Source organism: Orycteropus afer, unplaced genomic scaffold (assembly GCF_000298275.1).
Source record: "Orycteropus afer afer isolate SDZICR_OR568_19922 unplaced genomic scaffold, OryAfe1.0 scaffold00340, whole genome shotgun sequence".
Lineage (NCBI taxonomy): Eukaryota > Metazoa > Chordata > Mammalia > Tubulidentata > Orycteropodidae > Orycteropus > Orycteropus afer.
Window position 1 is genome coordinate 1,643,345 of NW_006921927.1, and position 17,841 is coordinate 1,661,185.

Sequence of the window (17,841 nt, forward strand, 5' to 3'; positions counted from 1 at the left end):
ACCCAGTAGGTTGAGGTATTCATTCCCACTTTAAACCTCTCTAAATTTATGTGCCAGTATTTTCCAAGTAGATGTATTTGTAGGTATGTTGGGGATAGAACTGGACATTTGCCGTATTGACTGAAACTGGGAGATGACAGCTGGACAAATTCAAGGTTTCGAGCTTCATCCTCAGCTTGACCTTTGGCAGCAATGGAAATGTTTGCACTTTGCAACGCTTGTTATTCCCTGTGTGTGAATGTGTGTGTTAGTGTGTGGATGTGTGTGAAGGAGAGAAGAGAAGGGAGAGAGAGTGAAAGAGAGAGAGAGAGAGAGAATGAGAATCAGCTTTTGAGAAAAATATAATCGTGTAATAATACCCAGAATGGGTCAGGCTCAGGGCTCTCCGGCTCCTGCCATTCAGTTTTGCCTCTGAAAGTTACCCATGACGTATTATATTATTGTCAGAGCTCTTTGGGGCTATTTTGACTCTTCTTTTCACTCTCTTCTCTCTCCAATCTCTTCCCCATACCACCACCACTTTGGTGACCTAGCATGGATCAAGTATTCTTTTCCTTTTTTTCTTTTCTAGGAGGGGGAGCAGATTTTACTGAGGTACAATTTATTCCTCCTTTTTATACAATTATTTGAATTTTTACAAACGCATGCAGTCATAGACATCACCACAATTAAATCAAGATATAAAACTGCTCTATCACTTCCCCAAAATCCCTTGTGCTGCTCCATTTGTAATCAGCCTCTCCCCTAGTCCCTAGGTCCTAACAACCACTGATATTTATTGTCATCTCTGAAATTTTTCTTTTTCTTCAATATCCTATAAATGGAATTATATATGTATATATATATACATAAAACCCCAAAAACCCAATCCACTGTTGTCATGGAGTCGATTCTAACTCATAGTGACCCATTAGGACAGAGTAGAAATGCTCCACAGGGTTTCCAAGGCCATAAATCTTTATGAAAGCTGACTGCCTCATCTTTCTCCCACAGAGCAGCTGGTGAGTTCAAACTGATGACATTTAGGTTAGCAGCCAAATCCATTAACCACTACAATCAGAGTTCCATATGTATATATATGTATACATATATACACATATGGAACTCTGCCACTCCTCAGAAGGAAGGTTGGGCAATCCTACTTCCGTAGTGATACTGCCTCGGAAACCCAAGGAGGGGTCACTATGAGTCAGGTCCGACTCGACGGCACACAACAACAACATATATATATATATATGTATGTATGTATATGGTAGCATAGTGGCTAAAGCACTTGACTGCTAACCAGAAGGCTGGTGGTTCAAACCCACCAGCCACTCCTCAGAAGTAAGGTTGGGCAATCCTACTTCTGTAGTGATACTGCCTTGGAAACCCAAGGAGGGGTCGCTATGAGTCGGGGCCGACTCGACGGCACATAACAACAACAACAACAACATGTATATATATATGTATATATGTAAACTCACTGCCATTGAGTCGATCCTGACTCATAGTGACCCCTCCTTGAGTTTCTGAGGTGGTATCTCTATGAAAGTAGATTGCTCATTCTTCCTTCCAAGGAGTGGCTGGTGGGTTTGAACTTCCAGCCTTCTGGTTAGTAGTCAAATGCCTTAGGCACTATGCCACCAGAGCTCTACATACATTTATATACATATATATACACATATATACACATATATATACATACATATATATACATACATATATACATATATATATATATATATATATATATAAAACAAACTCATGGCCATTGAGTCAATTCCAACTCATCGCGACCCCCATTGGGTTTCTAAGGTTGTAAATATTTACGGAAGCAGACCGTCCCAACTTGCTTCTGTGAAGTGGCTGGTGACGTTCTGGTTAGCAACCAAACGCCTCAACCTCTACACTACCAGAGCTCCTTTATGTATATTTATGTTTATATTTGCATCTGACTTCTTTAATGTAGTATATTGTTTTGTAGGTTTGTCCGTTTTGTTGTATTATCATAAACGCAAACGCAACACACTGCTGTTGAGTCGGATCTGACTCATAGCCACCCCTCCTTGGGTTTCCGAGGTGGTATCACTACGGAAGTAGATTGCACAACCTTCCTTCCAAGGAGTGGCTGGTGGGTTTTTTAATCTGAGTAATGTTCTATTGTATGGCTGCACCACAGTTTGTTATAGGTTCATTAGTTATTCATTCACCAGTTGAAGTACATTTGATTGTTCCTAGTTTTTTTTTAGCAAGTATGAGTAAAGCTGTTTTGAACAGTTTCATGTTTGTGTGTGTGTGTGTGTGTGTGTGTGTGTGAACATAAGTTTTATTTCTCTTAGGTAAATAACTGGGACTGTGATTACAGGGTCAACTGATAAGTATACATTTAACAATATAAGAAGCTGCCAAACTTTTACAAAGTTGATCTATCTTCATGCACCTAAACACTTCAGGAGGCCTCAGAAAGGTCCTGGATTCTGTCCATTAATGTCACAAAAACATTATAGGAAGCAACATGACAATGACATGTGTATACAGTGGATCAGATAACTCATGATCCCAGTCCAGTGCACACACAAGTAACTAATGAGTTATAACCATTTCCAGACCTTTTAATCTGGCTTTTGTCATGGAGTGATGCCTGAAATAGAACTCACCTCCCCTGAATGACTCTGTCCTCAGGTTGTGAATAAGTCATTCTGGCTGATGGAACGACCAGACCTATTATTAACACTCATTTCCAGGAGATGGTGAGGCCTGCGGAGTTGAAGAATGCCCTGGAATTTAGATGTTCTAGTATTTAATTCTTACTTTGACAATGACTCATGGGGTGATTTGGGGTATATCAACTTGATGCTCCCAGACTCAGTTTCTCAACTCTGAAATAAGGATTTCTCTGTTGACTCAACTCACTGCTCAGGGTAAAGGAGATTACAAATAGGAAGGGTGTCACATGGGCATTGAAACTAGTAGTCTCATCGCATCATGGGCCTGGGAAATCTTTCTCCAGAATGCTGAAGGCCATTATTATGCCATTCCTTACATGGAGACTCTCATAAATGGAGGTCACATGACTGGCCTCATGAGACATAGTGAGTCAGAGGAGTTTAAAAGAGTCCCCAGGACTCCTGACAGTCTTTCTGCAGGTGTCTACTGACTCACAGAATTCCCTTCTTTCTACAAGAATTTTACAAGTTGAAAATATTGTTGAGCATATAACTCGGCCTTTCTTGATGGACTTAACAAGTGATAGCATCTTCAAATTGGCCATCTTGCTTTACATGTTCTTTCCCCCACAATGAGAATTCTTTGAAAACAAAAAACAAAAAAACTGGTCCAGGATGGCCTTTGGGAATCCATCAATGTCCTGAGTTTATATCAGTAACAGGCTCTACCTACCCATAGCAGCTTGGTTTTCCTCATTATTGCTGTGCATGCCACTGTGGCTTTCTGAGGTCAACACTTGGATCTTTGTCACAGGATTGCCATTGGGCTGCAAAATCCACTTTGCCTCACGCACTGAAAATAAACCTGTCTGTGAACTAGCATCTACCAAGGCAACCCTTACTAATGACTGAAAGGTATTAAGGATTCTGCGCCGCCTCCCCAGTGGGCATAATACTATATGTTTCCCACCATTTTCCAGAATTTTCTCATGAATTAAGCTTCAGTCACCTTGATGGAAAATGCCTTAATAATACACTCTTTATTGGCTTCTCCTCCTTCCCTGTATCAATACCTCCACCCCTTCATCCACCCATGCTCCTTGCACCTCCCAAATAAACATGTTAGCTGCTTTTGATTTGGCCTCTGACTCATAGGAACCCTATGCATAATGGAACAAAACTCTGCCTGGCCCTATACCATCCGCATGATCTATTGTAGATTGGATCCTTTTGAGATACAGAGTTTTCAATGACTGATTTTTGGAAGTGGATCTCCAGGAAGCACTGCTGAAACCTGTCCAGCATCATAGCAACATACAAGCCTCCACTGACAGATGGATGGTGTCTATGCATGAAGTGCACTGCTGGGAATTGAACCCAGATCTCCTGCACGAAAGTAAGAATTCTACTAATGAACCACTGTCCCCTTCGAAACTCTGCCATTGAATCAATTCTGACTCATAAAGACTTCATTTGGGTTTCCAAGGCTGTAAATCTTTACAGAAGCAGACACTTTCATCTTTCTTTTATGGAGTGGCTAGTGGGTTCAAACCACTTACTTTTTGGTTAGCAGCCAAATGCCTTATCTACGACACCAACAGAGTTCCTTCCACTATACTCTACTTGCCCCTTAAGTCCTTGCCTGGCATGTGGTTCTGAGAGAATCCAAACTAAGATGGTTGTCAACATTTTATATTTATATACATGCATGCACTTTTTCAGAGGATAGGATCCATAGTCTTTCTCAGATTCTAAAAGGAGTTTTTTAATTCCTCCATAAAATATTAAGGATTACTAAACATTATTTTATTCCTTTGCAAATGATCCTGTCTCCCTCATTCCTTGCAACTCACTCCTCTGAAAGCCTCTCAGTATGACTCCCTTTCTATTAAAATCAATCTACAGGAAAGGCTTAAATTTATGCATATTATTACTTAAATAATTGATGACAAAAACAGCATTAATTTTCAGGGATATTTTGACTTGAAGAGATATCGAAGCACAATACAAAACAGATTGTTTATTTTTTAATAATATTTTGTTGAGTTTTTGGTGAAAGTTTACACAACAAGTTAAGCTTCCATATGACAATTTCCACACAAATGTTCAGAGACATTAGTTACATTTATCTCAATGTGTCAACGCTCTCTTTAATTGTGTTCTATTTGTTCCATTTTGAGTACTCTGATTTCCCTGCCCCCTTACCCTCTCATCTTTGTTATTGAGTAATTGTTGACCTTTTGGTCTTATATAGATAATATTTTAAGTAGTGCATGGATCATATGGATAATATCCTTGTTTTGTGTACCACTCTGCTATTTCATTGAAAGGTGATCTCAGGGGGTAAGCTCAGTTCTAGATATAAAAAGTATTCCAGGGTGGGTGATAGTCTTAGGGAATATTCTATTTTCTACTGTTCCAGTTTGTCTGCCTCTTTTTTAAAGAATTTGAGCTCTATTCCACCTTGTTCTCCTGTTCTGTCTGGGGCCATATGTTATGACTCTGCTCAGAATGGTCAGGTGTGATAGACAGGCACCATCCAGTTCTTCAGGTCTCAGGGTAGATGAGATTTTGGCTCATGTAGATTTGTTTCTTCTCTGAGCTTTTGGTTATCTTCTTACTGTTTACACCTGCCCCTCTTTTTTAAACTCCCTTTTTTTTTTTTTTATTGTGATTTAGGTGAAAGTTTACAGAGCAAATTCATTTTCCATACCATAGTTTATATACGTTTTGTTTCATAGCATTGATTGCAATCCCTATAATATAACAACTCTCTTCCCACTTCCTCCCTGTGGTTAGCATTTTCCTGTGTCTTTCTTTCCTATGCACTTCTGCCATCTGAGCTATCTCCCTATGCAAATATTGCACTTCTGATCTCCCAGAGTTGATTGTTCTAAGGAGTGTACCTGTTTGGTGTAAATGTTTATCTTATATGTCCATCTATTGTTTAACTAGAAGCCATGGGAGTGAGTTCACTTCCAGGCCCAAAGGGTAACTAACTCACTCACTGCCATTGAATCAAATTGGCTCATAACAACCCTTCCTTGGGTTTCTGAGGTTGTATCTCTGCAGAAATCGATTGCCCATTCTTCCTTCCAAGGAGTGGCTGGTGGGTTTGAATCACCAGGCTTCTGATTAACAGTCAAATGCCTTAGGCACTAAGCCACCAGACCTCCCAAACGGTGACTAGGGACCATAATCTTGAGGGTTTCACCAGTCTTTCTCAGACCAGTAAGCCTGGTCTTTTTTATGATTTTGAGTTTTGTTCCACATTGTTCTCCCACTCTATCAGGGATCTCCTACATCTGCTAAAGCCTTTCTGAGTGGTTGACAGTGGCAGTCAGGTCATGTAGGCTGAGGTTTGCATGGTCCCTTGGACTAATTATTTCCATGAGTCTTGAGTTTTCTTCACTTTTTACTGTTTTATTCCTGGAGATTAGAGTCGTATTTTACATGACCGCTAGCACACTGTGCAGACCTCAGGCACTGCTCACTTCACTAGGATACAGATCATGATTTTTGTGAACGTTATGTCAATTGACTGAGCTGTCCCATGAGATTTTTGCCCTAAGCTTTAATATTCAGAAAACCAGTCTTAGAAGGTGTTTGGTTATAACTACAGGGTATCTGTATTTGTGTCTTCAACAAATATATGTGCCTGCACCTCAGTCTTCAAAGTGACATCTTTGCTCTTCAATACTTTAAAGAGGTCTTTATTATTATTATTTTTATTGTTATTTGAGTGAAAGTTTACAGAGCAAATTCATCTTCCTTACAGCAGTTCATACACATTTTGCTTCATGACATATGTAAAAATATGTAAAAAACCCCCAAACATATGTAAAAAATATGTAAATATGTAAAAAATTCACATATTTACAAATATGTAAATACAAATACAAGGACCTATTGACACTTACCACTACTTGTCTCTCAGGATCAGGATTGGAGGAAGCCTCATTAATAGTCTGTGATATGCAGATGACACAGCTTTGCTTGCTGAAAGTGAAGATGACTTGAAGCACTTACTGATGAAGATCAACGACTATAGTCATCGGTACAGATTACACCTCAACATAAAGAAAACAGAAATCTTGACCACTGGACCAACAAGCAACACCATGATAAATGAAGAAAAGATTGAAGTTGTCAGGGATTTTCCTTTACTCAGATCCACAATCAACACCCACAGAAACAGCAGTCAAGAAATCTGACATCATATTGCATTGTGGAAATCTGCTGCAAAAGATCTCTTTAAAGTGCTAAGGAGCAAAGATGTCACTTTGAACATTACGGTGCACCTGACCGAAGCCATGGTATTTTCAATCGCCTCATACGCATGTGAAACCTGGACAATGGATAAGGAAGACTGAAGAAGAATTGATGCCTTTGAATTGTGGCATTGGTGAAGAATACTGAAAACACCACGGACTACCAGAAGAATGAACAAATCTGTTTTGGATAAAGTGAAGCTGGAATGGTCCTTAGAAGTGAGAATGGCCAAATTTTGTCTTCCTACTTCGGTCATGTTTGTCAGAAGGGGCAGTTGCTGGAGAAGGATATCATGTTTGCTAAAGTAGAGTGTCAGCAAAAAAGGGGAAGATTCTCATTGAGATGGATTGATACATTAGCTTCAACAATGGGCTCAACACAGCAAGGATTGTGAGGATGGTGCAGGAAATGGCAATGTTTTATTCTATTGTGAATAGGGTTGCAGTGAATCATAGCCAACTGAACAGCACCTAACAATAACCACAACAACAACATTCATACTTCTATCTGTTTTCACCTTTGTACACATCTGTACCAATCCATATACCAATATGCCTATAATCATCCATATATGCTCAAACATTTGTTTTTACTTTGGTTACGCTATGCTCACTACATCCACATTTGGTACCACTTTTCTCATTACCCCCAAAAGTAACAATTCTTTACAATCTAAAGCATACATTCTCCTCCTCCCCTTCTTACTGGTAACCACCAGTGAAACTAGGTTTTCTTGCTCTCTCTCTGTCTCCTTCTCCCTCTCCCTTTCTCTCTCTCTCTCTATATATATTCTTCTCTTTTTATAAAAGAGGTATCATGTGATTTTTTTTTCTTATATGCTTGACTTATTTCACTTCTAAGAAGCATTCCTTCTACTCTTCCAGGACAGATTTGTTTGTTCTTCTGGCAGTCCATTGTATTTTCAATACTCTTCACCAATACCATAATTCAAATTCATCAATTCTTCTTCAGCCTTCCTTATCCATTGTCTAGTTTTCACATGCATACCAGGCTATTGAAAATACCATGGCTTGAGGTAGATGCACCTATCTTCAAAGTGACATCTTTGCTCCTCAACACTTTAAAGAGGTCTTTATTATTATGATGATGATGATGATTTGAGTGGAAGTTTACAGAGCAAATTCATCTTCCATACAGCAGTTCATACACATTTGTTTCATGACATTGACTGTAATTCCCCACAATATAACAGCTCTCTTCCCACTTCCTCCCACTAGTTACCTCTTCCCTGTGTCCTTCTTTCCTATACATTCTTGCCCCCTGCGCTATTTCCCTGTGTAAGCACTGCCCTTCTGTTCTTCCATGATTGATTGCTGTAAGGAGTGTATCTACCTGATGTAAATGTTCACTCCATATGCCTGCCTATTGTTTGTTTGGAAGCCACAGGAGTGAGTTCAGTCTTAGACCTAAAGAGTAACTAGGGGCCATAGTTTCAGGGCTCTCACCAGGCTCTATCAGACTAGCAAATCTGGTGGGATTTTTTTTTTTTTTAAATGATTTTGAGTTTTGTTCCACATTGTTCTCCTATTGTATCCAGGATCTCCTGCACTGATCCCTTTCCAAGTGGTTGACAGTGGTAGCTGGGCACCATCTAGTTCTTCTGGTCTCATGATTGTATAGGCTGAAGATCAAATAGTCTACTAGTCCCTTGGACAAATTGTTTCCATGCATCTTTGGTTTTCTTCATTCTTCTTTGCTCTGGAAGAGGAGAGACCATTGTTCCAACTAGATGACTGTTTACAAGCTTTTAAGACTTCAGTTGCTACTTATCAAAGTAGGATGTAGAAAAATGTCTTTGTGGAGTATGTTATACCAATTGAAGTGATTTCCCCTGTGACCATGGTCCCAAGTCCACAGGTCCAACAACTTGCTCCCTCAAGGCAGTTGTTATGTTTTTCACACTGCTTTTACAAGAGATTGCATACCATAGTTTTTTTCCCAGGAATCTGTGGTTTTAGGTTTAACCTTTGGTTTTTGATCTATTTTGAATTAGTTTTTGTGCATGGTATGAGGTATGTGTCCTGTTTCATTTTTCTGCAGATGGATACCCAGTTTTGCCTGCGCCATTTATTAAAGAGATTATTTCTGCTCCCACCAAACGGAATTTGACCCCTTGTCAGTTGTCAATAGATGGCTGTGTTTAATTCTGAGTTCTCAATTCTATTCGACTAGTCTATGTGCCCATTGTTAAACCAATCAATACTAGGCAGTTTTGATTACAGTGCAGTGCAGTGGTATGTTTTGATATAGGTGACTGTGAGACCTTCTACTTTGTTCTTCTTTAGTAATACTTTGCCTATCTGAAGTCTTTCCTTTCCACCAAAAGTTGGTTATTAGGTTTTCCATTTCAATAAAGAATATTGTTGATCTTGGGATCAGGATTGCATTGTAGCTGTAGATAGCTTTAGGTGGAATTGACATTTTCACTGTATTAAGTCTTCCAATCCATGATCATAGTATATCTTACCATTTTTGTAGGTCTCTTTCAGTCTCTTGCAATAGTGTTTTTTCAGTCTTTTATGTCCCTGGTTACATTAGTTTCTAGGTATTTTATCGATTTATGGTTATTGTAAAATGGTATTGATTACTTGATTTCTTTTTCAGAGTAAACTTTATTAGTGTGGAGGAACCCAACTGATTTTTTTTGTGTTCATCTTATACCCTGCAATGTTGCTAAATTCTTCTGTTAGTTCTAGCAGTTTTATTGTGGAATCCTTAGGGTCTTCTATGTATAGGACTATACAAAGAACACAGTGGTTAAAGCACTTAGCTGCTAACCAAAAGCTAGCCAACCAGCCACTTAGCAGAAGAAAGATGTGACAGTCTGCATACATAAAGACTTACAGCCTCAGAACAGTAGAAGATAAACTAGATGAATGGGATCTTCTGAAAATTAAATTGTTATGTGCTTCCAAAGAATTCTCCAAAAGAGTCAAAAGAGAACCTACAGATTGGAAAAAAAATATTTGGCACCAACATATCTGACAAGGGACTTATCTCTAAAATTTATAGAAAACTCCAATACTTCAACAACAAAAAGACAAAAAATCCAATTAAAAAATGGCCAGAAGACATGAATAGACACTTCACCAAAGAGGATATTCAGGCTGCCAACAAACATATGAAGAGATGTTCACGATCATTAGCCATTAAAGAGATGCAAATCAAAACAACAATGAGATACTATCTTGTCCCAGCACTAGTAGCAAAGTTCAACAAAACAGAAAATAACAAATGCTGGAGAGGATGTGGAGAGATCAGGACTCTCATACACTGCTGGTTGGACTGTCAAATGATACAACCACTGTGGAAAGCAGTATGATGATTCCTTAAAAACTTGAAATTAGAAATACCATTTGACCCAGCCATTCCATTACTAGGTATATATCCTAAAGAAGTGAGAGCCAGGACAAGAACAGATATATGCGCACTCATACTCATCACAGCACTATTTACAATAGTGAAAAAATGGAAACAACCTAGATGCCCATCAACAGAAAAATGGATAACCATACTATGGTACATGCACACAATGGAATACTACGCAATCCTAAAGAATAATGTAGAATCTGCAAAACACTGCATAACATGAATGAACTTGGAGGACATTATGCTGAGTGAAAAAAATCAATCACAGAAGGACAAATACTGTATTAGTCTATTATTATAAAAAGTCAAGGAAAGGTTTATATATGGAAGGAAAATTTATTTGTTGGTTACAAGGGATGGGAGGGGAGGGAGGAGGAGGGAACACTGCTAGATAGGTAGAGACAAGTATAGATTTGGGTGAAGAAAAGGCAATGTACCAAATGTGAGTGATTAACATAGTGGCACTGAAGAACAAGAAGACATAGAGAGGTGCATGGGAGGTACAGACAACAAAGTCTTTTGCACATACAGTACTGTGTTGTCAGTGGTGACAACACTGATCTACGGGTGGATAGATGGATGGACAGGCTGAACAATTAGGTATGTCTACACAGTGGGGAGTGTTCCCACGACTATGTATAGGGTTGGCAATGTTTCTACAAATGTACTTGTATGTTCTATGAGAATTTCCAGGTATATAGTAGAGCTGACAAAGAACAAGGTTGTAGTCACTTCTTGGACACAGACATGTACCCAGAAGGAGCAAATAGTTGGACCTGTGGGCTTGGGACCATGGTCATAGGGGACATCAAGCTCAATTGGCATAACACACTACACAAAAATATTGTTCCACATCCTACTTTGGTGAGTAGCGACTGGGATCTTAAAAGCTTGCAAGCAGCCATCTAGATGCAACAATGGGTCTCTCCTCTTTCAGAGCAAAGAAGTTGGAAGAAAACCAAAGACACATGGAAACAATTAGTCCAAGCAACTGGTACACCATGTGATCTTCAGCCTACACAACTATGAGACCAAAAGAACTAGATGGTGCCCAGCTAGCTACCACTGTCAACCACTCAGAGGGAGATCTATATAGGAGATTCTGGATAGAGTGGGAGAATAAGGAGAAACAAAACTCAAAATCATTAAAAAGAAAAAAAAAAAAAAAAAGAACCAGGTTTGCTGGTCTGAGAGAGCCTAGTGGAACCCCTGAGACTATGCTATTTATAAATTTTATGTCTTCTTGTTGGATTGAACCTTTTATTATCATGCAATGCCTTTCTTAATCTCTTATAATAGATTTTGATTTAAAGTTTATGTTATCTGACACCGGTATGGCCATCCCTACTCTTCTTTGTTTGTTGGTTGCATGGAACATTTTCTCTATCCTTTCATTTTAAGTCTGTTTGTGTCTTTATGTCTAAAATGTCTTCCTGTAGACAGGGAAAGAATGGATCATGTTTTTGAATTCATTCATCCACTCTCTGCCTTTTGCATGGGGTGTTTAGACCACTTACATTTAATGTTATTACTGAAAATGAAATGTCTACTTCACTCATTTTGTTATTTATTTTTTCAGTGTTAAAACAGATAGGTTTTGTATCTACAAGTAATACAAATAATTCTGGATACCTTGAGGTCAATGTAGTAAGGAAAATGAGTCAGGTTAATAGTTGCATATTCTACTAATAAAACATCAGTTAATATGTTTTCATCACATAGCTGAAGCTTTGATGATTGAGTCTATATATGAACACATACCCTTACATACACACCAAAGACAATTATAAATCTTATAAGCATATAGGATGGACACAATTGCTTTTAACTGTCTATAAAAATAAAGGTGTTTTTCTTTCTAGAAAAGGTTAGTTGCTAGAAGATGTCATTCAAATATTTTTATTTACTGACTTATGACTTATGATATTCTTAGTGATACTTTGTCCTCAATGTATTTCTAATTCATAGACCACACACACATATGTGAGCACACATGCACATGCACACACACAAACACACAATTTTCAAACAAAATGCACAATGTTCTTACATATCCAATATCAACATCAAGGAATATCAAGCCCAATGGCTGACAGTCTGAGGCTCACTTTCTCCTTTCAAGATGCTGCCAAAATGTATAAAATGAAGCACTACAAGTCATGGTAGTGCTCTTTGTAAGTTTACCTGATCTGAAATTCAACATGATCATGACTCCTAACATTCTCATTTACATGCTTTAGGAAAAGGAAACAAACAAACAAACAAAAAATCATGTTCCTCAGAGGAGGAATACCATCTGTTTGACAAAGCTTGCTTTTGATCTTCACATGTCTACTTTAGCCAACAAACATAGATCCACTCCTACTTCTGTGACATGGGGAAGAAATATAACCTTGTGACTTACTAAAGAAATTATATGAATGCAACCATTACAGGGTGGGTATTGTCAAATGCAACCACTAGTTTGTGAACAGAATTCAGTCACTGCAAATTAAAAGAGGTATGTGTATTGCTCATTCCCACTGTTTGCAAAGAAAAAAATATTTATACATAATCACCCACTTCTTTCAAGCACAAATGACAGTCAGAAATCCTCTGACAAGTTAAATACAAGTTTTTTTTTTTTTTTTTTTTAAGCTGAATGAGATAGAATGGCACAAATGGGCCTAATTTACTGCCTGGTAGCCACGTGGAAGGAACTTTGGTGGTGTAGTTATTAGAACACACCAGCCATTCCATTGGAGAAAGATGTGGCAGTCCACTTGCATAAAGATTTACAGCCTTGGAAATCATATAGGACAGTTCTATTCTGTCCCATAGGGTCATGATGGGTTGGAATTAATTTAACAGCTGTGGGTTTCATTTTTAGTTTAGCTGTGCAAATGCATAGAAGGACACATCTATTCTCAGAGATACCAAATTGGACGTTACAAACATTTAGAATTCAATTTGGATACAAAGAAGACTTTACGCGATTGTGAGGCTGGCACAGGACCTGACAATGTTTCGTTCTGTTATATAGGGTTGTTATGAGTCTGAGGTGACTTGACAGCACCTAAAAACAACACAACCTAAAGAAGATTTGGTAAAACTTACCAACCAACTAAATAGCATTTTGTGCTAACTCAGATAGAGTTGTTGTGGTTCTGAATACAAAGTTGACATGGACCTGGGATCTCATAACAATACAAAACTTAAATACATATACTGTTGTTGTTGTTGTTATGTGCCATTGAGTTGGACCCGACTCATAGTGACCCCTCCTTGGTTTTCCAAGGTGGTATCACTGTGGAAGTAGATTGCCCAACCTTCCTTCTGAGGAGTGGCTGGTGGTTTCTGAACCTCCAGCCTTCTGGATAGCAGTCAAGTGCCTTAGGCACTATATGTGTGTGTGTGTGTGTGTGTGTGTAACTAATAGGAAGCTCTGGTAGCATAGTGTCTAAGGCATTTGACTGCTGACCAGAAGGCTGGTTGTTCAAATCCACCAGCCACTGCTTGGAAGCAAGTTTGAGCAATCTACTTCCATAAGGATACTGCCTCAGAAACCCAAGGAAGGGTCACTTAGAGTTGCATCCTACTCAACAGCAGAGAGTGGTTTGGGTTTTTTGGTTACAACTAGTACTTCCTTTGTTCTCACTTTCTATCTGTCTCTGACTCAACTCTCTCCCTCCTTCTCTCCTTCTTTTACCCTCCATCTCTACTTTTATCAAAACATTGATTTGAGTTTTAAATTTATTTATTTATTAATTTTTTGAGAACACACACAACAGGACACACACCAATTCAACAGTTCTTGCATATACAATTCAGTGACATTGCTTATATCCTTAGAGTTATGCAACCATTTTCATCTTTCTTTTCTGAGTTGTTCTTCCCTCATTAACATAAATCCACTGCCCCTAAAGTTCATATCTAATCTTGAAACTTGCTGTGGTCAGTTTCACCCCATATAAATAGTTCTTAAAATAATATAATATACAAAGCAGAAATTTTTTTATAAGTTAAGTTCAACTATGGTTTGGTTTTATGAAGACTATTTTGTTTAAGGTTTAAAGCTTATCTTAGGGCAATAGTTTTAGGGGTTCCTACAGCCTTTGTGACTCCAGAAAGTCTGGAGTCTATGAGAATTTGAAATTCTGATCTACATTTCCCCCCTTTTGAGAACTTTATAGGATGATTCTAAAAATCTTTGATCAAAACTTTTATTAATAGCAACTGGGCACCATTCAGTTCTTCTGGTCTCATGGCAAAGGAGGCAGTTGTTCTCAGAAGCAATTAGCCACATATTCCATTTCCTTCTCTTATTCCTGACCTTCCTTCATGCCATGTTGCTACAGGTGAATAGAGATCAATTATTGTGCTTTAGATGGCTTCTTGCAAGCTTTTATGACCCCAGGCATTACCTGATGAACTAGGAGGTAGAAGAGAAGCACTAAACATGGCATTAAACCAATTAACTGGGATGTTCCATGAACCGATGACCTTAAACCTTCAAATCAAGAAACCAAATCCTGTAAGGTGTGTGTTTGGTTGTACATAATCAACCTCAGCAGCTACTTTTTCTTGGTCATTGTTACAAATATACCTATAATTTTGGTCAATTTAACTATTTATAAGTGTCATCTTACTGGCGGCAATTATAATAACTGGCTGTGCAACTCTACCCTTAATCAATGTGATCTACTGCTATTTTTTTTTTTTTCTTTCATCACTTGTTTATCAGTTTATTGTACTGTGGTGGCTTGTGTGTTGCTGTGAGGCTGAAGGCTATTCCACTGGTATTGCAAATACCAGCAGGGTCACCCATGGGAGATAGATCTCAGCACAACTTCCAAACTAAGGCAGACTCGGACAAAGAAAGAGGCCATCCACTTCTCAAAGAATTGGACAGTGAAAGCCTTATGAATAGCAGTGAAACAGTGTCTGATATATTACTGGAAAACTTTAAGCATAGCCCTGAAACATTGTCTGATATAGTGCCAGAAGATGAGGCCCTCAGGTTGGAAGGCTCTCAAAATGTGACTGGAAAAAAGCTGCCTACTCAGAGTAGAGGTGACTTTAAAGATGTGGATGGAATAAAGCTTTCAGAACCTCCATTTGCTGATGTAGTGCAACTCAAAATGGGAAGAAACCACTGCAAACATCCATTAATAATCAGAACACGGAATGTACTAAGTATAAATCTAGGAAAATTGGAAGTTGTCAAAAGTAAAATGAAATGCATAAAGATCAATATACTAGGCATTAGTGAGCTAAAATGGACTGGATTTTGCCACTTTGAATCAGACAACCATATGATCTACAATGCCAGGAATGACAAATTGAAGGGGAATGGCATGGCATTCATCATCACAAAGAATGTTTCAAGATCTATCCTGAAGTACAATGCTTTCAGTGATAGGATAATATCCATACACCTACAAGGAAGACCAGTTAATACTACTATTATTCAAATTTACGCACCAACCGCCAAGGTCAATGACAAGGAAATTGAAAATGTTTACCAACTTCTGCAGTCTGAAATCGACCAAACATGAAATCAAGATGTGTTGATCATCACTGGTGATTGGAATGCAAATGTTGGAAACAAAGAAGAATCACCAGTAGTTGGAAAGTATGGCCTTGATGATAGAAATAATGCTGGAGATCACATGATAGAATTTTGCAAGACCAATGAGTTACTTATTTCAAATACCATTTTTTCAACAACACAAACAATGGCTATGCACGTGGACTTTGCCAGATGGAGTATGTAGGCATCAAATTGAGTACATCTGTGGCAAGAGATGATGGAGAAGCTCAATATTTTCAGCCAAAACAAGGTCAGGAGCTGATTGTGGAACAGACCATCAACTGTTCATATGAAAGCCCATGGGGAAGTTGAAGACAGTTAAAACAAGTCCACAAGAGCTAAAATATGACCTTCATTATATTCCTCCTGAATTTAGAGACCATCTAAAGAATAGATTTGATGCATTGAACACCAATGACTGAACACCAGAGGAATTGTGGATGCCATCATGAACATCATCCATGAAGAAAGCAAAAGATCATTAAAAAGACAGCATGGGGGGGGGGGCAGAGACAGCAAAGGAAGAAAAGACCAAAATGGATGTCAGAAGAGACTCTGAAACTTGCTCATCAACACAGATTAGGTAAAGCAAATGGAAGAAATGATGAGATAAATCAACTGAACAGAAGATTTCAAAGAGCAGATAGAGAAGACAAAGTCAATTATTATATGAAATGTGCACAGACCTGGTGGTAGAAAACCAAAAGGGAAAAAAATGCCCAGTATTTCTCAAGCTAAAAGAATGAACAGAAAATTCAAGCCTTGAATGGCAATATTGAAAGATTCTATGGGCAAAATATTGAATGATGTAGGAAACATCAAAAGAAGATGGAAGGAATACATAGTCACTGTACCAAAAAGAATTGGTTGATGTCCATCCATTTCTGGAGGTGGCATTTGATCAAGAACCAATGATATTGAAAGAAGAAGTTGAAGCTGTACTGAAGGAATTGGAGAAAAACAAAGCCCCAGGAATTGACAAAATACCCATTGTGATGTTTCAACAAACGGTTGCTGTGCTGGAGACACCCACTCGTCTATGCCAAGAGATTTGGAAGACAGCTACCTGGCCAGCTGACTGGAAAAGATCTACATTTGTACCTATTCCAAAGAAAGGTGATCTCACAGTATGTGGAAATTATCAAACAATATCATTAATATCACATGCAAGTGAAATATTGCTGAAGATAATTCAAAAACAGTTGTAGCAGTTAATTGACAGAGAACTTCCAGGAATGCAAGCTGGATTCAGAAAAGGACATGGAAGGAGAGATATCATTGCTGATGTCAGATGGAGCTTGGTTGAAAGCATAGAATACCAGAAAAATGTTTATCTGTGTTTTATTGACTATTCAAAGCATTTGATTGTGTGGGTCATAAAAAATCATGGATAACATTGAGAAGAATAGGAATTCCAGAACACTTATTGTGCTCATGAGGAATCTGTACATAGGCCAGAGGGCTGTCGTTCAAACAGAACAAGGGGATACTGCATGGTTTAAAATCAGTGTGTCAGGGTTGTATCCTTTCATCATACTTACTCAATCTGTATGCTGAACAAATAATCCAAGAAGCTGGACTATGTAAAGAAGAACATGGCATCAGCAATATACAGATGACACAACTTTGCTTGCTGAAAGTGAGGATGACTTGACGCCCTTACTGAAGAAGATTAAAGCCTTCAGTCTGCAATATGGATTACATCTCACTATAAAGAAAATTAAAATCCTCACACTGGACCATTAAGTAGCATCACAATAAATGGAAAAAAGATTGAAGCTGTTAAAATTTCACATTACTTGTTTCCATAATCAACACCAGTGGAAGCAGCAATCAAGACATCAGATGCCATATTGCACTGGGCAAATCTGCTGCAAAAGAACTCTTTCAAATGTTGAAGGGCAAAGATGTCTTTTTGAAGACTAAGGTGCACTTAACCCAAGCCATGGTATTTTCTTT